The sequence below is a fragment of the Trichosurus vulpecula genome, chromosome 4 (assembly GCF_011100635.1).
Source record: "Trichosurus vulpecula isolate mTriVul1 chromosome 4, mTriVul1.pri, whole genome shotgun sequence".
Classification (NCBI taxonomy): Eukaryota; Metazoa; Chordata; class Mammalia; order Diprotodontia; family Phalangeridae; genus Trichosurus; species Trichosurus vulpecula.
Genome location: NC_050576.1, coordinates 424,269,632 through 424,296,138, shown reverse-complemented (window position 1 = coordinate 424,296,138; position 26,507 = coordinate 424,269,632).

Sequence of the window (26,507 nt, the reverse complement as noted above, 5' to 3'; positions counted from 1 at the left end):
GAAAACCTACATGATATGATTCTGAGTGAATAGAGCAGAACCAGTAGAACATGATACACAAGCACAGATATATCGATTCTGTGATGACTAACCTTGATAGACTTGGCTCTTCTCAGCAATACAAGGTGCAAAGACACATCCAAAGGACTCATGATGGAGAATGCTATCTACATCCAGAGAATGAACTATGGAGTCTGAATGCAGTTTGAAGCAAACTATTTGCTCTCCTTTTTTTTCTTTTGTTTTTTTTTCTCTTTTGTTTTTGTATTTTTGTTTTTGTTTCTTCTTTCTCATGATTCATCCCATTGGTCATAATTCTTCTTTACAATTTGACTTATGAATAAGTTTAAAATGAAGTTTTATGTAGAAGATATATCAGATTCCATGCCATCTTGGGATAGTGGGGGAAGAAAATCTGGAACTCAAAATCATGTGGAACTGAGTGTTGTAAACCAAAAATAAAAAATCTTAATTTAAAAAAAAGATGTTTTTAAAAATACAAGTTCACAGACCCCAAATTAAGAACACTCATAGTTGGATTTCCTCACAACCTTACATTTCCTCACAGCCTTACATTCCCATACTACAATATTTTAGCCATTCCCTAATAAATGTGCACCCAATTTTCTCTATTGCAATTATTGTTTCGTAAGAATGACAAATGTGAAAAATTCAGAGGAACATGGGAAGAGTTGCATGAACAGATAAAAGGTGAAGCAAGCAGGACCAAGAAAATTGTATTCACAATGGTTACAATAATATAAAAGAAAACAACCTTAAAAGACATCAGAATTCAGGTCCATGCAATGACCAGTCCTGACTCCAGGAACCTGATGATAAAACACATCTCTCTCCTTTTGATGAGGGATAGTGGACTACGATTGCAGAATTAGGCTTAAACTATCAAATATAGTGAATGTGACCATTTATTTTGGTTAACTGTGCTGTGTGTTACAAGGCAGACTTCTTTTGAAATAGAGGCTTAATAAGTAGCAACTAATATTTTAAAGCATAAAAAACCATTTTAAAGTAATAAAAACCCCCATCTAGCTCACATTGCAGATTTACATAAGCAACCTCTTGTTGAAACAAGAACATAGCTTTCATTTTTGGCTTACTTCCCCAGTTCTGGTGGATGTGGGATGAAGGGTCTGGAATAGTTTGAACTACTTCCCCTGGCCACTATAGGCACCAGTGAACAGCCTCCCATACCACAATGACCACACAAGGGGAGGGAACCCATGATGGAACACGGTGGGTGCAATAGCTGCACTGCCCCTTTGGCATTAACTTTTCTCTCCTCAATTCACAGGTTACTTGCTCTAACCAAAGGTTCTCTTGCCATCAAGCATAGGATATTTTGCTGTAAGAACAAATGAGCAGTCTTCCTATTACTCAGCTCCTTTAAATAGTCTAGTAGACCTTCCAGGCTAATCAGTGATACTCAATTCAAATATTTCCTGAAATCTCCACACTGCAGGATTTATACTAAGGGCATCTCTCTGGCATCATATGGGTAGATGTATTTTCTTCCTCCACCACTCCTGGAAGTGCTCAATTTCTCCTATTGTACTGCCGCTTGGACTGGTTAGGCTTGTTGTCCAATCAATCAATCGACAAACATTGACTAAGGCCTTATTATTTACTAGGTATTATGCAAAGCACTGGAGGCATGAAGATCAGTTAGGGGGCTGTTGCAATTATCTGGGTGAGAGGTGAGGATGCTCTGAATTAAGGTGGTGAATATGTTAGTAAAGAGAAGGAGTCAGGTACAAGAAATGTGAAAGATTTCTGATTGGATATTAGGATGACAGTGAGGAGTCAATGATAATGCTGAGATTATGAACCTAGAAAAATCAAAGCATGATTTTTGGTGGAGTTGTGAACTGATCTAACCATTCTGGAGAGCAATTTGGAACTATGCCCAAAGGGCAATCAAAAGGTGCACACTCTGATCTAGGAATACCACTACTAGGTCTGTATCACAAAGAGATCAGAAAAAAGGGAAAAGGTCCTATAGGTACAAAAATATCTATAGCAGCTCCTTTTGTGGTGGCAAAGAATTGGAACCTGAGGGTATGCCCATCAATTGGGGAATGGCTAGAACACATTACGGTATATGAATGTAATGGAATACTATTGTGCTATAAAAATGCTGAACAGGCAAATTTCAGAAAAACCTGGAAAGACTTACGTGAACTGGATGCTGAGTGAAATGAGCAGAACCAGGAGGACATTGTACACAGTAACAATGACACTGTGCAATAATCGGCTATGACTGACTTTTTCTATGACTCTTCTCAGCAATACAATAATCCAAGAGAATTGTAAAATACTCATGATGGAAAACACTATCTACATCCAGAGCAAGAACTGATGGAGTCTGAATGCAGATTGAAGCATAATATTTTCACATTTTTTTCATGTTTTTTCCCTTTTGTTCTGTTTCTTTTTTCACGACATGATTAATGTGGAAATGTTCTACATGTGTATATATATGTGTGTGCATATATATATATATACACGTGTGCATGTACATATATGTATGCATATATGTCTGTATGTGTATGTATGTATATATATCTGTATGTGTATGTATGTATATATGTATGTATGTATGTATATGTGTGTGTGTGTGTGTGTGTGTGTGTGTGTGTGTGTGTGTATACTAGATTCCTTGGGGAGGTGGGAAGAAAGAGGGAGGGAGAAAAATTTAAAACTTGAAATCCTATAAAAATGAATGTTGAAAATTGTCTTTACGTGTAATTAGAAAAACTAAAATATTATTTATATATAAAAGAAAAATGGAAGCACGGTGGTGCTTTTATATAAATAGCGAAGTTTGGAGAAGGGGAAGATTTAGGAGCAAAATATCATAAGCGTTGTTTGGGCATATGGATGTCTCTGGGACCTCAAACTTGAAATATTCTATAAGTGATCTGGTCCTGAAGCTCAGGGGAAAGACTTGAATTTAGAGATTTGTGAGACATCTGCAAAGAAACGATAGACGCATGGGAGTTGATGAGTTATCAACAGAGTTTAGAAAGAAGAGGGTTTTGAATAGTACTTTGGAGACCAACCACACTTGGGGGGCATGATGCAGACAATGGACCAGCAATGGAGATGGTGAGGGCCATGTCTTGACTTGAGCATGAACTGGATTTAAGTGAGGCAGAGTGGGGCAAAGTCATCAGCCTCACTCTCTCCCCCAGAGTCATTGGAGTCTGGTGGCAAGACATAAGTCAAGATGACTGTCAATGGCCCAGGATGCAGTGGAAGACCTTGACCTTTTTAAGCTAAGGTCTTTCCCAAGTCTCAATTTGTCTGAGGTAGATGCCCATTTTCTCAGTTAAATTGTTAATACACATCAAAAGGAAACATTGCTGCAAGTTTAAAGAAGCTGGAAATGGCATACTAAGGGATAAGTATCAGAAATCACTCTAAATTTCTTTTTTTTAAGTTGTAATAGTTCACACTTACATGGCCTTTTAAGGTTTAAAAAGTGATTTTCTTATTTGAGTCTCACGATAACCATCTGACATTGGTAGCATGGTTTTGATTCCCATTTTCCAGATGAAGAAATTGAGACTCAGAAAAGATCAAAGCACACTACAATGATCACAGATTTGGAAATTCAAGGGGCCTTAGAAGCCATCCAGTTCAGACCACTCATTTTATGGGTAAGTAAATTGAGGTACAGAATCACTGTAAATTTCTTAGGGAAGGGATGAAGTGATCAAATAAATTGGAAGTTACAAATGCAAAATCTAGAAGCATAGTGAAGGGATTCAGGATTGTCTATTTAACAAGACTTGGCATGCTATATGAAGCATCAGATCTTTTAAAAATTTAATATTTTATTTTACCCCAAATACACGTTAAAACAATTTTCAGTATTTGTGCTTAAAATTGAGTTCCAATTTCTTTCCTTTCCTCCTCGCCCCCCTCACTGGGAAGGCTAACAATTTGATAAAGGTTATACATGTGTAGTCATGCAAACATATTTCCACATTAGTCATGCATAAAAGAAAACATAGACCAAAATAAAAAAAACAAGAAAAATTAAGCTTAAAAAATATGTTTTGATCTGTATTCAAACTCCATCATTCTTTCTCCCGGGATGGATAGCATTTTTCATCATAAGTCTTTCAGAGTTGTCTTGGATGGGAATAGCTTGGATGGGAATATAGTTGCCTCACTGGGAATAGCTAAGTCATTCACAGTTGATCATTTATGATATTGCTTTTACTGTATACAGTTTTCTCCTGGTTCTACTCATTTCGCTTTGCATCAGTTCATGTAAGTCTTTCCAGGTTTTTCTGAGAGCATCTGGCTCATCATTTCTTTTTAAAAATTTTTTTTATATTCTTTAGTATTTAATTTTTCCCCAGTTAAATGTAAACAACAATCTTTAATATTCGTTTTTAAAACTTTGAGTTCCAAATTCTCTTCTTTCCTCCCTCCCCACTCCCCCTCATTGAGAAGGCAAGCAATTCCATATAGGTTATATATGTGTAGTCATGAAAAGCATATCCATGATAGTCATGTTGTGAAAGAAAACATAGATTAAAAACTCAATAAAAGTAAAGAAAGTTAAAAAAAACCCCAAAGTTGCTTCAGCCTGTACTCACACACTACCTGGGGATGGGTAGCATTTTTCGTCCTAAGTCCTTCAGAGTTGTTATGGATTGTTGTATGGTGAGAATATCTACATCATTCATAGCTGATCATCCTACAATATTGCAATTACTTTGTACCCGTTACATTTCACTTTGCGTCAGTTAATGTAAGTCTTTCTAGGTTTTTCTGAGAGCATCCTGCTCATCATTTCTTATAGCACAATAGTATTCCATCACAATCATATACCACAACTTATTTAGCCATTCCCCAATCGATGGGTATCCCCTCAATTTTCAAATTGCCATCAGGAAAAAGCTGTTATAAATATTTTTGTATATATGGGTCCTTTTTCTTTTTTTTAAAATCTCTTTTGGGATACATATCTAGTAATGGTATTACTAGGTCAAAGGATATGCATGGTTTTATAGGCCTTTGGGCATAGTTCCTGATTGCTCTACATAATGGTTGAAACAGTTCACAACTCCATCAACAATGCATTAGTGTCTCAATTTTCCAACATTTGTCATTTTCGTTTTCTATCCTGTTATCCAACCTGATGGGTGAAAGGTAGTACTTCAGATTGTTTTAACTTGCATGTCTCTAATCAATAGTGATTTAGAGAAGATGGTGGCTGGATAGCAGGGACTTGCGTGAGCTCCCTGCCAGGTCCTTCCAAAAACCTATAAAAATGGCTCTGAACAAATTCTAGAACTGCAGAACCCGTGAAATAGCAGCAGGAAGCAGGGCTCCAGCCCAGGACAGCCTGGATGGTTGTGGGGTAAGGTCTATAGCACAGAGCTGGGAGTGGAAAGGACCAGAGCCCAGAGTGGGCAGCAGCAGGACCAACCAGATCAGGAGCCAGGCAGAACAGGCCCTAGCACCCTGAATCAGTGAGCTGTGACATTTACCAGACTTTTCAACCCACAAACACCAAAGACAACAGAGAAGGTTAGTGGGAAAAGCTGTGGGGACAGAGTGAAAGGAGTTCTTGGTTCAGCCACTGCCCTGGGGGACAGCAGGGGTGATGCAACTACAGAACTACAACTGCAGTTGCTTCTGGCCCCAGGCCTACCTGGTGAGAGGAATTAAGTGGCAGATCAGAGCTGGAGTGCAGAGCCTGCTGAAGATCTGAGTCAGGTCCAGGTTGGTGGTTCTTGGGGAAGGAGGAGTGCTAGTGTGGCAGAGCTGGCTGTATAGAAATAGCTCTGAAAAAACAACAGTGCATCCCCTCAAACTTGGAACAAAGTACTCTTTACTCTACAAGCAGTCATACCCTGACAAAAATCTCAAGGGTCAAGTAAGTTGGCTGGGAACATGGCCAGGCAGCGAAAACCCACTCAGATTCAGTCTTAGACTTTGGAATTTTTCTTTGGTGACAAAGAAGACCAAAACATACAGCCAGAAGAAGTCAACAAAGTCAAAGAGCCTACATCGAAAGCATCCAAGAAAAACATGACCTGGTCTCAGGCCATGGAAGAGCTCAAAAAGGATTTAGAAAAGCAAGTTAGAGAAGTAGGGGAAAAATTGGAAGAGAAATGAGAAGGATGCAAGATAACCATGAAAAACAAGTCAATGACCTGCTAAAGGAGAATCAAAAAATACTGAAAAAAAATACTGAAAAAAACACCACCTTAAAAAAAATAGACTACCTCAAATGGCAAAAGAGCTCCAAAAAGTCAACGAGGAGAAGAAAGCCTTGAAAGGCAGAATTAGCCAAATGGAAAAGGAGGTCCGAAAGACTACTGAAGAAAATACTACCTTAAAAATTAGATTGGAGTAAGTGGAAGCTAGGGACTTTATGAGAAATCAAGATATTATCAAACAGAACAAAAGGAATGAAAAAGTGGAAAACAATGTGAAATATCTCATTGGAAAAACCAGTGACCTCGAAGATAGATCCAGGAGAGATAATTTGAAAATTATTGGACTACCTGAAAGCCATGATCAAAAAAAGAGCCTAGATATCATTTTTCAAGAAATTATCAAGGAGAACTGCCCTGCTATTCTAGAAGCAGAGGGCAAAATAGAAATTGAAAGAATCCACAGATCACCTCCTCAAAAAGATCCCCAAAAGAAAACTCCTAGGAATATTGTTGCCAAATTCCAGAGCTCCCAGATCAAGGAGAAAATCCTGCAAGCAGCCAGAAAGAAACAATTTGAGTATTGTGGAAACATGATCAGAATAACACAAGATCTAGCAGCTTCTACATTAAGAAATCGAAGGGCTTGTAATATGATATTCTGGAGGTCAATGGAACTAGGATTAAAACCAAAAATCACCTACCCAGCAAAACTGAGTATCATGCTCCAAGGCAAAATATGGATTTTCAGTAAAATAGAGGACTTTCAAGGTTTCTCAGTGAAAAGACCAGAGCTAAACAGAAAATTTGACTTTCAAACACAAGAATCAAGAGAAGCATGAAAAGGTAAACAAGAAAGAGAAATCACAAGGGACTTACTAAGTTGAACTGTTTTGTTTACATTCTTACTTGGAAAGAGGATGTGTATGATTCATGAGACCTCAGTATTAGGGTAGCTGAAGGGAATATGCATATATATATATATGTGTATGTATGTATATATGTGCATGTGTGTGTATGTATGTATATATGTATATGTGTGTGTGTATATATACATATATGTATGTATGTATGTATATATATATATATATATATATATATAGAGAGAGAGAGAGAGAGAGAGAGAGAGAGAGAGAGAGAGACAGAGACAGAGACAGAGGGCACAGGGTGAGTTGAATATGAAGGGATGATATCTAAAAAAAATAAAATCAAATTAAGGGATGAGAGAGGAGTATATTGAGAGAGGGAGATAGGGAGAGATAGAATGGGGTAAATTATCTCAAATAAAAGTGGCAAGAAAAAGCAGTTCTGTAGGAAGGGAAGAGGGGGCAGGTGAGGGGGAATGAGTGAATCTTGCTGTCATCGGATTTGCCCTGAGGAGGGAATATCATACACACTCAATTGGGTATCTTACTCCACAGGAAAGAAGGAGGAAGAAGATAAAAAAGGGGGGATGATAGAAGGGAGGGCGGATAGAGGGAGAAGGTAATCAAAAACAAACACTTTCAAAAAGGGACAGGGTCAAGGGAGAAAATTCAATAAAGGGGGAGAGGTTAGGGATGAGCAAAATATAGTTAGTCTTTCACAACATGAGTATTGTGGAAGGGTTTTACATAATGATATGCATGTGGCCTATGTTGAATTGCCTGCCTTCTTAGAGGGGGTGGGTGGGGAGCAAAGAGGGGAGAGAATTTGGAACTCAAAGTTTTAAAAACAGATGCTCAAAAACAAAAAAGAGAAGTTTTTGCATGCAGCTAGGAAATAAGATACACAGGCAATGGGGTATAGAAATTTATCTTGCCCTACAAGAAAGGAAGGGAAAAGAGGATGGGAGGCAGAAGAGAGGGCCAACTGAGGAACGGGGCAACCAGAATATATACCATCTTGGAGTGGGGGGGATGGTAGAAATGGGGAGAAAATTTGCAATTCAAACTCTTGTGAAAATCACTGCTGAAAACTAGATATAATAAATAAATAAAATAAAATTTTAAAAAATAGTGATTTAGAGCATTTTCTCACATGTCTATAAACAGTTTTGAAATGTAAAAACTAGCTTTTTATTTTATTAATTGGGGAATGGTTCTTATTCCCACAAATTTGACTCATTTCTCTATATATTTGAGATATGGTGCTTTTATCAGAGAAACTTGCTTCAAAATTTTTTTCACAGTTATGATTGCCAACTTTATTTCCCTCATCCTATTCCCCCTCCTCCCTCATTATTTTATTCTCTCTCTCCTTTCATCTTGTCCCTCTTCAAAAGTGTTTTGCTTCTAATTACTGCCTGCCCCCACCCCAATCTGCCCTCCCTTCTATGAGCACTACCTCGACTTGTCTTATCCTCTTCCCCTCCTACATCCTGTAGGGTAAGATAGATTTCTATGCACAACTGAGTGTGTAAAGCATCAGAAGTAAAAGTTTATAGAGAGACATCCATTTTGAAGAAACTAGTGGGCAAGAACCAAACCTGCCAAGTACAAAAAATAAATTCTTCCATAATTCATACTTTTCAAATCAAGATAAACCAGCTGGGAATTTAATGTGAGAACTTTGAGAGCATTCTATTCATCCAATCGTCAAATACTCCACAAAGCTGCTTCAGAAATATGGAGGAGGGAGGGAAGCATCAAAAAGACAGACAATCCTCATCAAAAAGACAGCCAGTCCTGAAGTTTATCACATACAAAGAGCTACTTTAGGGTTACAGAAAGATATGTAGCTCATAGTATAAGAATGCATTGCTTAATTTTGTTGAATTGTTTGGATCTTAGCTCTGCCTCTGCTATCTGTGTGATGTTGATTGAGTCACTTAACCTGAAATATATTTGGGAGTGAAGGTAATGTAAAAACAATAGGTTTGATTGACTAGATATGGCAATTAAGGGATGATAGGTAACTTTGGAGAGACCAGTTTCAGTTGAGTGATGGAGTGGGAAGCCTGGTTGTAATGGTTCGTGTAGTGAGAGAGAGGAGAGGAGAAGCCAAGGCAGAGATTGCTAACTTTATTTCCCTCATCCTATTTCCTCCCTGTATTCTCTCTCTCCTTTCACTCTGTCCTTCCTCAAAAGTGTTGGTTGAGAAAGAGAGGAGGATGAGGGATGATAATGTGAGGAGATCATAGGGTGTAGTAGATTTTTTTTAAGTATGGAGGAGATTTGGGTGTGTTTGAAGATAGCAGGGAAAGAACCAGTAGATAGATCGAAGTTAAAGATCTGAGAGAAAAGACAGATGATTGAGGATACAAACCGCTGGAGAAGATGGGAAGGGGTGGAAGCAAGTGCATATGTACAAGGGTTTGCCTTTGCAAGTAGAAGGGTTACCTTTTTCAGAGACTGGGTGAAAGGAAGACAGAGTGAATACATCAAAGAGATTTAAAGTAAAAAAAGAGAAGAGGGAGATCACATTGAATAGCACTCCCCCTTTCCCCCCCCCCAATAAAGTAAGAAGCCGGATCTTCTACAGAAAGCAGGGGAAGAGGATAGTGTGGAAGGCTTGAGGAGAGAAGAAAAGCTTTTCAATAGCTTTTGTCGGGAGTGAGATAGGGCATCAATTAGGGAGGATAAAAAGACTGCCTTGCTACAGTGAGGGCCCAGTTGATACTGGATAAAAGAAATGTGTAATGTAGTCAGTAGAGTTCTGAGACTTTCTCTAGAACAGCGCAGTAGCTTGTGCATAGGGAAAGAAGAGGCAAGATAGTGGAAATAATTCAGGTTGAAATTTGGTAAAAGAGAAGTAGTGACTAGACAAAGGGGGCAAGTACTCTGTAGAGTTGAAATGACTAACCATAAGACTGAGATTGGAAATGGAAGAAGGTAAAATCAGATAAGGATAATGGCCTGAAAAAATACTGAGGCAAGCAATGGGGGATTTTTTTGCTGTTTTTTCTTTTAGAGTTAAGTTTCTGTAACACATTAAGTGCTTAATGTAAGGTTAATTTAATTAATTAACCATTAACCCAATTAAGTGCTGACCTCCAAGCATCTCAGCACTAAGCCAATCAAGTGCCCTTGACTGAGTCTTGTCTTTGATTGAACCAAGTGTTTGAATCAAGAGTCTTTGATTGGATACAGTATATATTGGATTGCTTGGAGGGAGGGTGGGTAAAGAGAAAAGCAGAGCTGAGAGAGAGAAGCAAGTGCGAGCAGGCTAGGGAAATTTGCTTATGGGGAGGCCTAACAGAAAGAATGTTTGTGATGCTGGCACTCTGTTGGTCTATGTTAATTTCTCAGACAGAAGTCCTGTCTGTTGGTCTGTGCTAATTTTTCAGACAAATGTCCTGTCTGTTGGTCTGTGTTAATTTCTCAAACAGAAGTCCTGTCTGTTAGTCTGTGTTTATTTCTCAGACAAATGTCCTGTCTGTTGGTCTGTGTTAGTTTCTCAGACAGAGGCCCTGTCTGTTGGTCTTTATGAGTAAATTGAGACAATGGTGCTGGTAATGTGTGTAAATATTGTTGTGACTCTGTTAAGCTTTGCTGTCCTAGAAACAGAAGCTGCAAGCAGGAGCCCCTGGAGCCTGCTGTCAGGCAGGAACAAGAAGAACTTGGAGTGGCACAGTCCTTGTTAGCTGAGACAAGGAGCAGGAGCAGAGAGCTGCCTGTGTGTGAACCCAGGCAAGAGCTGGGAGTGGGTCACCCCACGCAGGAGGAACCATGGGGTTTGAAAGTCAGTCTCAAGTCAAGATAAAAGAGGACTTTACTTGGACATTCTGTATTGACTGAAGAGATTGTAACTTACTGTGACCTAGGGGTAAATGGTGTTTGTATTTTCTGCTACCCCTTAAGGATGATATGTTGTGCTAGGAAATACCCTGATGTGGGACCCCCTGCTTGTGTAAACAAGTATTTTGGGGAATGCTACTGAATACAATGATATATGCCATGTGTCATATGACATACTGAGTGTTAAAAGATTATTTATATATATATATATATGATATGTTATGATTTAGTTTATTGAACAATGTTTAGCTCTGAATAAATAGAGAGTTCATTATACTATGTGATTAGATCCTTAAAATTATTCATAGCAGCAGTCCTCAGGTGTGCATGAGGGATCAGAAGTCATAATGAAGGAGAAGAACAGGTTTAGGAGAAACAAGATATAGTGAAATTTTAGGATGGAAGGAAAATGTCAGAGTTTCTAATTAAGGAAGTTGTATCTCTGTGGGTAATGGTGAGAGCCAGTGTAACCATCCCTCTGTGATTTGGAATGGTGGGGGGTGGATGGGGTGAGGGTGTGTGTGAGGGGATGGGGGGTAGAGAGGGGAATTCTGACAGAATGTACTTTAAAGGAGAGATGTTGGTGAGGGAGAATCCGAAATAGTAGTGAGGATCAAGGAGTATTCTGACTTCCCCTCCAGGACCAGGGTGCTTGGAAGAAACAACACGTGCTAGAGAAAATGGTAGGATTGCAGTATCTTCAGGGAAGGGCCAGATCTCAATGAAGGCTAGTAGATGGAAGAAGTATGAGAATAAGAGGTCTAGGATGATAGGAAGTTTGTTCATTAGGGAACAAGAATTCCATAGGGCACAGTGGAAGGGTGGAAAGGGCTGGAGTGGGATATAGGCAGGGTCTAAAGGGTGTTTCAGAGGGTGCTTGGCTGAGCCTGATAATGGGTCCAACCTTGGCTTGCTGCCATATCCATCTCTCCTCTGAATGAGTACTTTTGAATTATGTGACTGAAATCCCCATATGAAGACTGGGACTTCCTTTAACCTTGATTTTTGGCTTGAAACCTTTGGGATCGAGAATGAAGCTTGACTTCAGGTTCTTATAATATGGCTATAGAACTGGGGTGTGTGTTTGTGAACAACCTTGATTTTCTCTTGTTAAAGCTGCTGGCAGATGGGACCCACAGTTGTTGTTTTTTCAGGGAGGAGAGTGATTATAGGGGAATAAAAACATAGGCTTGAATAATAAGTTTGCATCAGACCTCAGTGTCCAATTTCAAAAAAGCAGAAAGAGAATCTCATTGGGAATACAGTCAAGAGTACATAGCAAGAAGAGAATTCATGACTGGAGCATTGTCCAAAGTCATGGAAACACAGAATCACAGGTTTAGACTTTTGGTGAAATCTGGTGAAATCTTAGGGGACACCAAACCCAACCCTCTCATTTTATAGGTGAGACAAATGAGGCACAGAGAAATTAAAGGACTTGCCTAAGGTCACACAGCTAATAAGTGACTGAGGTAGAATTAGAATTCAAGTCTTTCTGATTCCAATTCTAGTTCTTTATTCACTATGTTATGTGGCCTTTCAAATAACTTGTCCAGCTCCCCTCCCCCACAAAACAAACAACCCTCTGCTATCAAAATGCACTTAAATCATTACCAATTTTCTTCTGTCAATGTGTGTGTGTGTGTGTGTATGTGTGTGTGTCTATGTGTAGTTTAAAGTACATCTTAGACAGGGAGCTGTAAATTGTGTATACCTACAATTTTGTGCTCTGGTTGTTTCTTTAAGTTCATTTTTGAGTTTCAGTTTCATACAGTATATATCTTTTCACTTATTGGCAGAGGCCATACATTTCTCATTTTGATAGCTCTATAATATTCAATCATGCTACTATATAACCATTTGCTTAGCTATTCCCCTCCCTATTGTGAGCCATTGGAGTTGTTTCCAGTTTTTCAATATTATAAATATCTTCCTTAGGGATTTAGGGAGACATTAGTCTCTGATTCCACCATTCTCGGTAGAAGTAACTATACACAGGAGAGAAACTGTCTGATTAAAAGGAAGGTAAAAGGAAGAAGTTTACTGATTCATCATAATGTAAACATGATAATCCAAAGCTGTCAGTGACCCAAGACATGATAAAATAACCAGGCCAGCCTGTCTTTTCCTCTACCATCTGGATCCCAGTGGTTAAATTCTACTTATAAAGATTCTTCTCTGAGACTAGAAGTGCAAATGCTTTAAGGTAGGCATTGAAAAGTGCTAGATTTAAAGTGAGAAGAATGGGGTCTGAAACCTGGCTCTGCCATTTATTTCCTATATGACACTCTGGGCAACTCATTTAACTTCCCCGGGCCTTAATTTCTTATTCTATAAAATGGGAGGGTTAGGTTGGATGGCCTCTGAGGTCACTTTTGGCTCTAAATCTGTGATCCTAACTAAAAAACAAACCTAGTTACTTAATATAAGTCCCTCTCCCCACTCCCAAGTGGTAAGACATTTCCATTTTGGCTGCTAATACCTTTCATAGAAGGCCTTTCCTATTCTAAGTGGAGAAGGTAGTCTGGTCAGTTTTCTGTGAGATATGATTTCAGGGACCTAGGAATGATCTACTATTAAAAATATATCTCATTGGGTGGAGCCAAGATGGCGGCTGAAAAGCAGGGGCTAGCATGAGCTCCCCACCAAGTCCCTCCAAAAACCTATCAAAAATGGCTCTGAACCAATTCTAGAACTGCAGAACCCACAAAAGAACAGAGGGAAGCAGGGCTCCAGCCCGGGACAGCCTGGATGGTCTCTGGGTAAGGTCTACCCCAGCGTGGGTGGTGCGGACCAACCAGACCAGGAGTCGGGCGGAGCATGCCCTAGCACCCTGAATCAGTGAGCTGCAGCAGTTACCAGACTTCTCAACCCACAAACACCAAGGACAGAGAAGGTTAGTGGGAAAAGCTGTGGGAGTGGAAGGGGTTTGCAGTTCGGCTACTGCCCCGGGGGCAGCGGAGGTGGGGCAGCTACAGAGCTACAGCTGCAGTTGCTTCTGGCCTCAGGCCCACCTAGAGGGGGGAATTGGGTGGCAGATTGGAGCAGGAGTGAAGAGCCTGCTGAAGATCTAAGTCCAGTCCAGGTTGGGGGTTCTTGGGGAAGGAGGAGTGCTGGTGTGGTAGAGCTGGTGCATCCCCCCAAGCTTGGAACACAGAACTCTCTAGTCTACAAGCAGTCATACCTGGCCGAAAAACTCAAGGGTCAAGTTAGTAGGTTGGGAATATGGCCAGGCAGTGAAAACACACCCAGATTCAGTCTCAGACTTTGGAATCTTTCTCTGGTGACAAAGACGAACAAAACACACAGCCAGAAGAAGTCAACAAAGTCAAAGAGCCTACACCAAAAGCCTCCAAGAAAAACATGACCTGGTCTCAGGCCATGGAAGAGCTCAAAAAGGATTTGGAAAAGCAAGTTAGAGAAGTAGAGGAAAAATTGGAAGAGAAATGAGAAGGATGCAAGAAAACCATGAAAAACAAGTCAATGACTTGCTAAAGGAGACCCAAAAAAATACTGAAAAATACACTGAAGAAAACAACACCTTAAAAAATAGACTAACTCAAATGGCAAAAGAGCTCCAAAAAGCCAATGAGGAGAAGAATGCCTTGAAAGGCAGAATTAGCCAAATGGAAAAGGAGGTCCGAAAGACTACTGAAGAAAATACTACCTTAAAAATTAGATTGGAGCAAATGGAAGCTAGTGACTGTATGAGAAATCAAGATATTATCAAACAGAACCAAAGGAATGAAAAAATGGAAGACAATGTGAAATATCTCATTAGAAAAACCACTGACCTGGAGAACAGATCCAAGACAGATAATTCGAAAATTATTGGACTACCTGGAAGCCATGATCAAAAAAAGAGCCTAGATATCATCTTTCAAGAAATTATCAAGGAGAACTGTCCTGAGATTCTAGAGCCACAGGGCAAAATAGAAATTGAAAGAATCCACCGATCGCCTCCTCAAATAGATCCCAAAAAGAAATCTCCTAGGAATATTGTCACCAAATTCCAGAGCTCCCAGATCAAGGAGAAAATACTGCAAGCAGCCAGAAACAATTTGAGTATTGTGGAAACACAATCAGAATAATACAAGATCTAGCAGCTTCTACATTAAGAGATCGAAGGGCTTGGAATGTGATATTCTGGAGGTCAATGGAACTAGGATTAAAACCAAGAATCACCTACCCAGCAAAACTGAGTATCATGTTCCAAGGCAAAATATGGATTTTCAATGAAATAGAGGACTTTCAAGGTTTCTCAGTGAAAAGACCAGAGCTGAATAGAAAATTTGACTTTCAAACACAAGAATCAAGAGAAGCATGAAAAGGTAATCAAGAAAAAGAAATTGCAAGGGACTTACTAAGGTTGAACTGTTTTGTTTACATTCCTACATGGAAAGATGATGTGTATGATTCATGAGACCTCAGTATTAGGGTAGCTGAAGGGAATATGCATATATATATGTTTATGTATATATATGTATATGTGAGTGTGTATATATGTATGTGTATATATATATACATACATTATATATATATATATATATATATATATATATAGAGAGAGAGAGAGAGAGAGAGAGAGAGAGAGAGAGAGAGGAGACAGAGACAGAGAGAGAGACAGACAGAGAGAGAGAACGGGCACAGGGTGAGTTGAAGATGAAGGGAAGATATCTAAAAGAAGTAAAATTAATGTGTGAGAGAGGAATATATTGAGACAGGGAGATAGGGGTAAATTATCTCACATAAAAGTGGCAAGAAAAAGCAGTTCTGTAGGAAGGGAAGAGAAGTCAGGTGAGGGGGAATGAGTGAATTTTGCTCTTATCAGATTTGACCTGAGGAGGGAATACCATACATACTCAATTGGGTATCTTACCCCACAGGAAAAAAGGAGGAAGAAGAAGATTAAAAAAAGGGGGGATGATAGAAGGGAGGGAAGATGGGGGTGGAGGTAATCAAAAACAAACACTTTCGAAAGGGGACAGGGTCAAGGGAGAAAATTCAATAAAGGGGGATAGGTTAGGAAGGAGCAAAATATAGTTAGTCTTTCACAACATGAGTATTGTTGAAAGGTTATACATAATGTTATGCATGTGGCCTATGTTGAATTGCTTGATGTCTTAGGGAGGGTGGGTGGGAAGGGAAGAGGGGAGAGAATTTGGAACTCAAAGTTTTAAAAACAGATGTCCAAAAACCAAAAAAAAGTTTTTGCATGCAACTAGAAAATAAGATACACAGGCAATGGGGCGTAGAAATTTATCTTGCCCTACAAGAAAGAAAGGGATAAGGGGATGGGAGGGGAGTGGGGTGACAGAAGGGAGGGCTGACTGGGGAACAGGCCAACCAGAATATATGCCATCTTGGAGTGTGGGGGAGGGTAGAAATGGGGAGAAAATTTGTAATTCAAACTCTTGTGAAAATCAACGCTGAAAACTAAATATATTAAATAAAAAAATCTTAAAAAAATATATATCTCTTATCGAGATCACATTATCCATGATGACATATATGTGGGTACTATTACTTCCCTCCATTTTCATAGAATGTGTCCTCTCCACTCGTTCTTATTCTGTACTAATTATTTTGTGTCCACTGCATTCTGTAAATCCTCCACAGAATATTTTTAAAATTTAATAAAAATTTTTATCCCTTCTCTTTCATTCCCTTCCCAATGGAAAAACAACAACCCCCAAAAATGCTTGCAACAAATATGCATAGTTGAACAAAACAAATTCCTTCATTGGTCACATCCAAAAATGCACACTCATTCTGTACTTTTGAGTCTAGCAGCCCTCTCTCTTTCAGGTTGCTTAATCATCAGTCTTGTGGAATTGTTGGTTTTTGCACTGGTCAGAGTTCTTAAGTCTTTCAAAGTTGTTTGTTGTTATCATAGAAATTATCCTACTGATTCCACATTAGTTCAGTTCAGTCATTCATGTTTTCTGTCTGTAGAGTTACTCATCTAAAGCCCTAAGTACCTTCTTTGTGTGTTTTTTCCTTCTTCAATAGCTGTACTGTCCATCGGCTTTGTCTCATAGCCTCTATATGTGAACAACTGCCCTCCTTTATGGTTGTTCTCAAGAATGTCTTGGACCCTACTTCCTTCATACCAGTCATTTCTGGTAACAAGTTTTAGCTTACTTACATTTAACACACAATGTTCAATTGCCCTATGTGATATTAGTCATTTTAGTTCTTCTGAGATTGTGGTGTTACATACGTTCAATATGTCAATGGATCTAGGACCTTAGTTATATGAGTAGTCTCTCAAATTGTGCCAGTTACAATCTACTCATGCTTTTTTTGAAAGCCGGACATTAAAGAGATTTGCAAAAGTATTTCAAACAATGCCACTCTTCTCACTAATTTTTGTTTTGGAAAATATAGTTATTTAAAAAAATAGTAAATATTTTAAATAAAATGTCATTTATATTGACATATAAGGAATTATTTCAAATGAATATTTTTAAAAATACATTTTAGGGGCAGCTAGATTGCACAGTGGGTAGAGCAATCAGTCATGGAGTCAGGATGATTTGAGTTTAAATCTGTCCTTAGACACTTACTAGCTGTGTGACCCTGTGCAAGTCACATAACCCTTATTGTCTAAAAAAAATACATTTTAATTTATAATATGGTGAATATTGACCTACATAACCCACATAAAGTCCTCAATAATTTTTAAGAGTGCAAACTGGTCCTGAGACCCCCAAATTTGAAAACTGATTCTCTAATCTGATGTTACCCTTGAATGCTAATTTGCTGGCTAAGGTGGATTAAAGACTTTTCTCCTCCTTGTTGTGGTGACTGCTTTCCATTGGTTAAATTTTTGTAGGAAACAGTCATAATTGACAATAATGTATTTACCTTTACCTATTAATCATTCTTTGGCCATAAATATTTTATTTGAGTAGATTTGATTGGAGTTGTACTGTAATTATATATAGTATTTTCTTTCATCTTTAAACTTTCTTCTGTTTTGGTATAGAGGCAGATAGGCAATGCAGTGGATAGAATACTAGACTTGGAGTCAGGAAAACCTGAGTTCAAATCCTTCCCTTGCGTTATTTGAATAGTTCGTCTTGGAGCTGATGTAATCACATGTGTATTTTCTCTTTATCCTTCTCCTAGTTTGGTGTTTACATTGACATATTCTGAAACTGATGAACTGGCTGCCTCTGAACAGTTGATTCTGAAATCACTATTTTATCTGTTAGCTATTACCTATCTATGAAGACACAATTTCGTTTTTATGATTTGTTTTGTCCTTGCCATATGTAGTGACTTATTTCTAAATTTTAAAGTATTTTTGATTTTTCCTTTTTTACATCACTGTTACTTTTCCACAGACCAATCTATCATCTACGTCAGACAACAGATGCTGCATACTACGTCTATAGTCTATCACTTCTCTATCAAGAGGATGAAAGTGTGTTTCAGGGATCAGAATTGGTCACTACAATTAATCAGAGTTGGGCTGTTTTTAAGTGTTTTTTTTCATTCATGTTGTGTCATTGTATTTGTTATTTTCTTAATTTTACTTTTTTCTCTTTGCATCGTTCCATACTAATTTTCCTAAATTTCCCTGATTTGCATTAATTATTTCTTTTGTCACAAGAATGTTCTGTTACATTCATATGCCAAACTTGTACAGCCATTCCTCAATCAGAAGGCACCTTTTTTCTTTTTTGTATTTTGAAATAAGAAGAAATATGATTACAGATATTTTAGTATAGAGTAAATCTTTTTTTAATTAATGATTTATTTTGTTTTTTAAAATTAAATTTTCTGTTAATAAGCATTTATTTTTCCCTCCCACCCCACAATGTAAATAAAAAAATAAAAAGAAAATCTTTTGGAGAGGAATCTCGGAAGATGGTGGAGTAGGTCAGAAAATTCCAAGCTCTTAAGATTTTCCCCCACAAAAGAGATGAAATAGTGCCTCGGGGCAAATATTGAGTAGTAAAAATAAATTAGAGTAGGGGTTCTCCTGGGACAGTTGGAGAAGATCTGAAGACAAGTCCCAGGATGAGATTTGGTCCCTGTGAAGACTAAACAGCTCCAGGCTAGGTTCTAGGTCCATTTAAATGAGAAGAGGCAAGCCCTTAGGTTAGCTGGGTTGGGAGGCTACCTCAGCCCAAGCTGCAGGAACTTTTACCTCTGAGACAGTGAGGAATGTTAGGTGTCTGAGCCAGGAAAGATCAAGGGAACCTCTGCTGACAAGAAATACCAGAGCAGCTGTGCTCTGACCAACACACACCAGATGAGTGCAGAAGCAGTGGGGCAGGGATACCACTGGCTATGTGTACATCCAGGAGGCTGGAGATCCCTTGGTTCCATATCTAAGGGAAGAGGCACAATCTCCCATACCTCAGAACTACAGGTGATTATGAAAACTAAGCTACTACAAATTTTAAAAAATGCACAGGCAAAGGAAAAAAGAATCCAACCATAGAGAGTTACTATGGGAATAAAGAAGATCAGGGTTCAACTTCAGAGGATGATACTGAAGCAAAAATACCCTCTTCTACTCCAAAGAGTAATGTCAAATCATCACATACTCAAAAAATAATTCATAGAAGAACTTAAAAAAGATTTTAAAAATCAAGTGAGAGAGAGTGAGGAAAAACTAAAAAAAAAAAAAAAAGAGAGAACAATCCAAGGAAAACAAGAAAATTATGAAAAGAAAGTCAACCAATTAGGAAAGGAGATAGAGAATCTTAAGGAAGGAAACAACTCCTTGAAAATCAGAATTGGGCAAGGGGAAGCCAATGAAGGTGTAAGATCAAGAAATAATAAAACAAAATATAAAGAATGAAAAAATAGAAGAGAATGTGAAACATCTTATAGGAAAAACAACTGATCTAGAGAATGGATCAAGAAGAGAAGACATAAGACTAATTGAATTCCCTGAAAGCTATGATCAAAAAAAGAATCTTGGTACCATAATACAAGAAATAATTAAAGAAAATTGTCCTAAAGCTTTGGAACAAGAGGGGGAAGTAGAAATAGAAAAAAAGCCACTGGTCATTACCTGAAAGAGATCCTATGAGTAAAATCCATAGGAATGTTATAGTCAAATTCAGAAACCCCTAGCTCAAGGATAAAATATTATGAGCAGCAAGAAAAAAATTTAAATATTATGGTGCCACAATTAGACTCACACAAGACCCAGCAGTGGTGACACTAAAAGACTACTGTTCATCAAAGGACAAAAGAACTGGGGTTCTGGCAGAAAATGTCATACCCAGTACTCAGCAAAGCTAAGCATAATCTTGAATAAAAATAAATGTATATTTAATGAACTTTCAGACTTCCAGGACTTTGTCAAAAGAAGAAAACGGAACTTAATAGGAGATTTGACGAACAAGAGCCAAGAGAAATATAAGGAATGGGAGAATCATTAATATCTTGAATTGTAAGAATCACTGATGAAGGGGCCGCAGGAGTATCTATGGATAGTGTGGACTGAATGAAATTCATAATCATTAGTCAGAATCCTTTTGTTCATCAAGCTTTTAGGGACTATCATCTGCAAGGAGGTAACAGGACGATTAGTCTGTTAGCTTTAGCAGCGAAAGGATGTAACAGAGAGTGTCTCACCGACTCTATGTGACTCAGTGCGGACAAGGCCTGGTATTCACTTAGGGACTGTATGAGAAAATTAAAGGAGGAGGTAATGAAGACTGCTATTATGATGGGAAACACAGATGCATAATATGGTACTCCCTTGGGAGTCTCTCATAGAAATTTAATAGTGAAGATGGCTCCTCTTGCTTATAAGCATCTAATTCTGACTCTGCTAATTGGAAAGGTAGGGCAACCTCTTTCAGAGGTGCTAGATAAGTCACAGTTAAATGATTTAGGAGACTGGGAAAAAGATAAATTTCCTCAAGAGAGAAGAATGAATAGCCATCAGATTCAAAGTCAGAATAGAGTGACAAGAAAAGAAATGTTTACTGTTCTTTTGAGAGCAGGGGTAGATTTTGAAAGAATAGATGGTATTCCAACTAATGAGCTATACGAAATGTACCTAGATAAGAGGCTTAATAGCAAACAGAATAGATAAGTAAGAACTGCCCCTACAAATCCTACAGATATTGAACCCTTGTATCCAAGTGAATCACACCTTCAAAGAGACTAGGAAATAAGCCAAGCCTCAGCTCAGATTAAAGAAACACACAGATGGGATTACAGACCCCATATTAATCTGACTATATATTGGAAAAATGGATCAAATACTATAACTAGAGCACTGATCAACATGAGGGCGGAGGCCACTTTGATTTGTGGACATCTTGACAAGTTCAGTCATGGAACTCCTATTAGCATTATAAGACTAGAAGGGGCTGAAATATCAGTCAGACAAGTCAAACTGATGAAAATTGGACAATTGCCTAAGAAAAAAATATGCCATGGTCATTGTACCCATTCCTGAATACATCATTGGAATAGATATATTGAAAGGCATGACTCTGAATTTACCTGAGGGGAGATATTTGCAGTAAGGAAGATGGGAATTAACACAGTTTTAGTGGGAAAAGTAAAAATGGACTCAATCACTTTACATGAACCTTCTAAGATAATTACTTTGAAGCAGTATCGTGTGCCAGGTGGGCAAGATGAAATTGCCAATACTATAAAGGAATATGTTGAAGCAGGAGTGTTAGTTCCAACAAGCTCTCGATAGAAAAACCCTGTCTGGCCAGTATGAAAGCCAGATGGGATGTGCAGAATGACAGTGGATAATAGATAATTGAATAAAGTAATGCCTCCCTTGTATGCTGTTGTTCCAGATACTCTTACCTTAATAGAAAGGATCCAGAAACATGATGGCACTTGGTACGCAGTTATTGATTTTCCCAATGCTATCTTTATGATCCCAATAGACCCTAAACAATGGGACCAGTTTGCTTTCATTTGGGAGGGCTGACAGTATACTTTTACACACTTGCCATAGGGATATCTGCATAACCCAACTATTTGTCATAGGATTGCGGCTGAACATTTGGATGAATTAAAGCTACCTGGTGTATAGCTTACCCACTACATAGATGATATCATGATACAAAGAGAAAATGTAAAAGAAGTGGAGAAGAGTTTGATACTTTTAATTGAGCATATGAAAAGCAAAGGATGGGAAATTAACCCTGCAAAGACTCAAGGGCCAGCTCAAACTGCAAAATTTTGGGGTATACAATGGAATAAAGGACTGTGACAGAAATTCTCCCAGAAGCTCAACAAAAGATTTAAGATTTTTCTATCCCTATCAATAAGAAGGAGGCCCAAAAGTTCATAGGACTATTTGGATTCGAGGTACCACATTCTGCATTTGGAACAGATTTTGAAATTTTGTAAAATTACCAGGAAAAATATGAGTTTGATTGGGGACTCGAACAGAGTAAAGCTTTTGAAGAAACCAAGGCTACTATACAATTGGCTCTAGATTTAGGGCCTATGCAAAGTGACCTGGTGGAATTACAAGTGACTGTACAAGATGACTAGGCAAACTGAAGTTTATGGCAAAAACAACAAAGCCAAAATGTACCTTTAGGATTTTGATCTAGGAAACTACCTTCGTCTGGATTATAATATACACCTTTTGAAAAGCAGTTGTTAGTTGCATATTGGACTTTAGTAGAGACTGAACAACTGACTCTGGGCCATGAAGTGATATTAAGGCCTGGAATCTCAATTATGTCTTGGGTAGTGAGTACCCCGGCATCTCAAGAGGCTAACATAACTACGTGGAAATGGTATATTCACAATAGATCAGAAACAGGCAAAAGTGGAGTTTCTGCTCTATATGAGCAAACATTGCAAACATTGACATTGATGGAAATGACAAACCTTCTGAACCGAGGCAACAGTTGGTACAAACCTTGGTGAAATGGAATGACAGATATGATGGACTGACTGAAGAACAGAACAAACATGCATGGTTTGCTGATGAGACAGCAAAATATTTGGGTCATAAAAGACATTGGAAAGCAGTAGCCTATAACCCATGAACTAAGTGAACTTTGGAAAGTACTGGGATAGGTGAAAGTAGTCAATATACTGAACTTATGGGAGCATATCAAGCTATTAAAGCAGAACAAGGACAGTGTCATATATTCACTGATTTGTGGGCAGTAGCTAACGTGTTAGCTACATGGATGCCCATGTGGAAAAATCAAAATTGGGAAATTCATGGTAAACAAGTTTGGGGTAAAGAATTATGGAAAGATATATGGGATATGGTTTGGTTACTAATTTGTCTTTGGTTATTAATTTGTCAGTTTTTCATGTAGATGCTCATGTGGCCCTCACTATGCCAGAATGTAAATACAGTGCACATGTTGATGGACTAGCAAAGATTGTTACTCAATATATTGATCTGGTACTAGCAAAATGCGTCCACCAAACAGCTGGCCATTTAGGGGTCCAGGCAACACACCAGTGGGCACAAGATCAAGTATTAGTATCTCTCATTCATTGTTAAAGCAAGCAGCAGAGGAATGTCATATATATCAATTGGAAAAGGAATGGATTGTTCCTCAGGTAGTAAGTGTAGAAACAGCAAGGGGAAAAGTACCAACCCAGATTTGGCAAATAGATTATATTGGACCACTACCCCAAGGTAAATGATATAAATTTATATGTACTTGTGTTCACACCTATTCAGGTGTACTAGTGGCTTTTCTGTATAAGAATACAACTCTGAAGAACACTTGTAAAACTCTAGATATTTTAAGTCTATATTATGGAAACTCAATGTAGATTCAAAGTGACAATGGGTCACATTTCAAAGATAATGAAATGAAGAGATATTACATATTAAACAATATAGAGTGGATATATCATATTCCATATTATCCACAAGCATCTGGATTAATTGAGAGAATGAATGGATTATTGAAAGAACAGCTAAGAAAGTTAAGTTCTAATAATTCATATAAACATTGGAAAGATAATTTGTTCACTGTTTTACATAATTGGAATATTAGACCATTAGGAGAAAGTACACCTCTAGCCAGAATGATGACCCCAAATCTGCAAATTAGAAAACAGCAAACATGTAAGATCTTAAATATTGAGTATTGGACTGTGAGGGAAGATGTCTCATGACCATATTCAGGAATACCTGGTTCGGAAGGATATGATTTACATTGTTTAGAGGACTTTTGGTTGGCTTAGAAAAGTGATAAGAAAAATCTCTACTGGAATATGTATGAGAATCCCTAAGAATCATTTTAGATGGATATTACCTAAACCAGCATTAGGAGCTCAAGAAATATATGTACTGGCTGGAGTGATAGATTCTAATTATCAAGGACAAATTATTGTTACATTCCAGAATTTGGGTAAAGAACCTATACAGTAGTGTTAAAATGACAGAATAGTTTAATTGATTGTTATTCCTTGTGAAACAATACCCCTTGTGAAAACTCACCCTCCTTCCAAAATAACTAGTAGAGGAATGGAAGGGTTTCATTCTACTGACAGAATAAAATTGAGAGCCAAAGTATGGGTAAAATGGAAGCCATATGATGTTCCAATGGCGCAGAAGTTATAGCACATGGAAAAGATAATGTTATAACTGTTGTTTATCCAAGAAAAATGATTATAAAATTGTATCCTTGATTCATGTATTCTATTATGATTGTTTCCGTGTTTCTTTTTGGCTTTTGTCTGTTAAATTTGTTTGCTAGATTTGTTTCCTGCAGGCTTAGTACCATCCACCTGCAGATGTCTAATTGCTTAAGCCAGATGTCACCCTCTGATGTGTTCAGATGTCACCTCTGGACCTGTCCACAACTGTGGTGTGTCACTCCTGGACCTTATGACTGTGATGTATCATCCCTGGACCTGGTGTCGACCAAGTTCTGGTTGCAAGCTTGCTAAAGAACTGACCTCTCAAATGGGGCTTTTGACCTCTTGGGACAGGGATAGCTCTACATCCAATTTCAGTAGGAAGAAGCTACGAAGGATGAGACCTTTTCCCCTTACCCCAAGATTTTGAGCCCCATTCATTCAAGGGGGGAATGATACGGTTTTATATGCTTATTTTGTGTTATCACTGTTATATTGTTGTAAAGTTCTGTTGACACCAGTGATACCAAAAATACTATTGATTGCCCCATTGACCTATATAATGGATAAGAATGATCTTGGGGCTAAATGTAATAACAATTTAGATTTGAAGATCTTTCCCGCCCACTAATAGGCCATGTGACCTGATTATGTCTCAGGAAGCCCAAGTCTCATGTGGTGAGAGGAACTTGCTGAGAGGAAAAGGAAAGTGTGTCACAGGAAATGCTTTGAGAGAGCAGTTAGAGCTGAGGGAAAGAGCAGATGTGTGCTGTACTGTGAGTGTGTTTGTAGGAAGGCCCCAGCAGGGGGGCAGAAGGGTGTGGGATGGCAAGGCTCCATGCTGTGATAATTGTGTTTTAAGTTCCTTGTGGTTATGATAAAGTGGGCTTACTGGTTTGGGGAGTTGATTGCTGCTTGGATGGGTTGGACTTATTGGTTATGGGATTTGGTCCTGTGGTATCTGAATAAATATTTTACTTTTTCTACCTTCTATATGGAGATTCTCTCATATTTTGCAATACAGAGTTACACAGACATATTCACATTTATTGTCAATGTTGTGTTTATTACCTTGCTAATGCAGTAAGGGAGGGATTCTTGGGAGGGTAGGTTAAGTAATAGGTGGGCAAAGTAGTGGGTAGAAGTAAAGTAGAGGAGTTAGGAGAGATAGGAAATAAGAGATACACACAAATACAAAAACAAAGATCAAAAGTAGAATCCGTTAGGGAAAATATATGTAAAAATATGTATGTATATATGTGTATGTATGCATACGTGTATCCATGTATCTACATATAAATATATCCACACTTCATTGTAGCCTTGGGGACACAGGGAGAGGGAGAGGGAAAAAGAATAAAGTAAAAAATGCACAGCAGAGAACAAAAGAAAACTAACAAGGAAGCCAAGAACAGATGGACAGCTCTCAACACAATGTGTAGTATTTATTAATATAGGCTTTCTTGAAGTGGAAATTTTTTCCCTACATATTTTGAATCTTTTCTTACTTTCTGCTGTGCACATGATGTGCTTTTTTCTTTTCTTATTTTGTACTTAAGTTTCAATATTTAAGTTTATAATATTTTGTTTTTTCTTTTCTTATTGTGTATTTAAATTTCAGTAATAAAAAGATTAAAAAAGAAATCTTTTAAGAATCTTTTTTAATTACATGCTAAAATAAAAAAATCTTTTAACAAATATACATAGTCAAGGAAAAGAAATTCTGACACTGGCTATGTCAAAAACTGTATGTCTCATCCTGTATCTTTTATCCATCTCCTCACTGTCAGGAGATGTATAGCATTCTTCACCACTGGCACTTTGGATCGTGGTGGGTCATTGAATTAATCAAGCGCTGTTAAATCTTTCAAAGTTGTGAGAAAGTTGATTCCTTGAGGACTCCAATGCAAACTCTGGTATTAGTCAGTTCAGTATGATTCCATAGGAGTAGTGATCATAAGTTCTGTATATTTGGCCTTATAGCTGTGAGCCGCAGATTGTAAGATCAGTT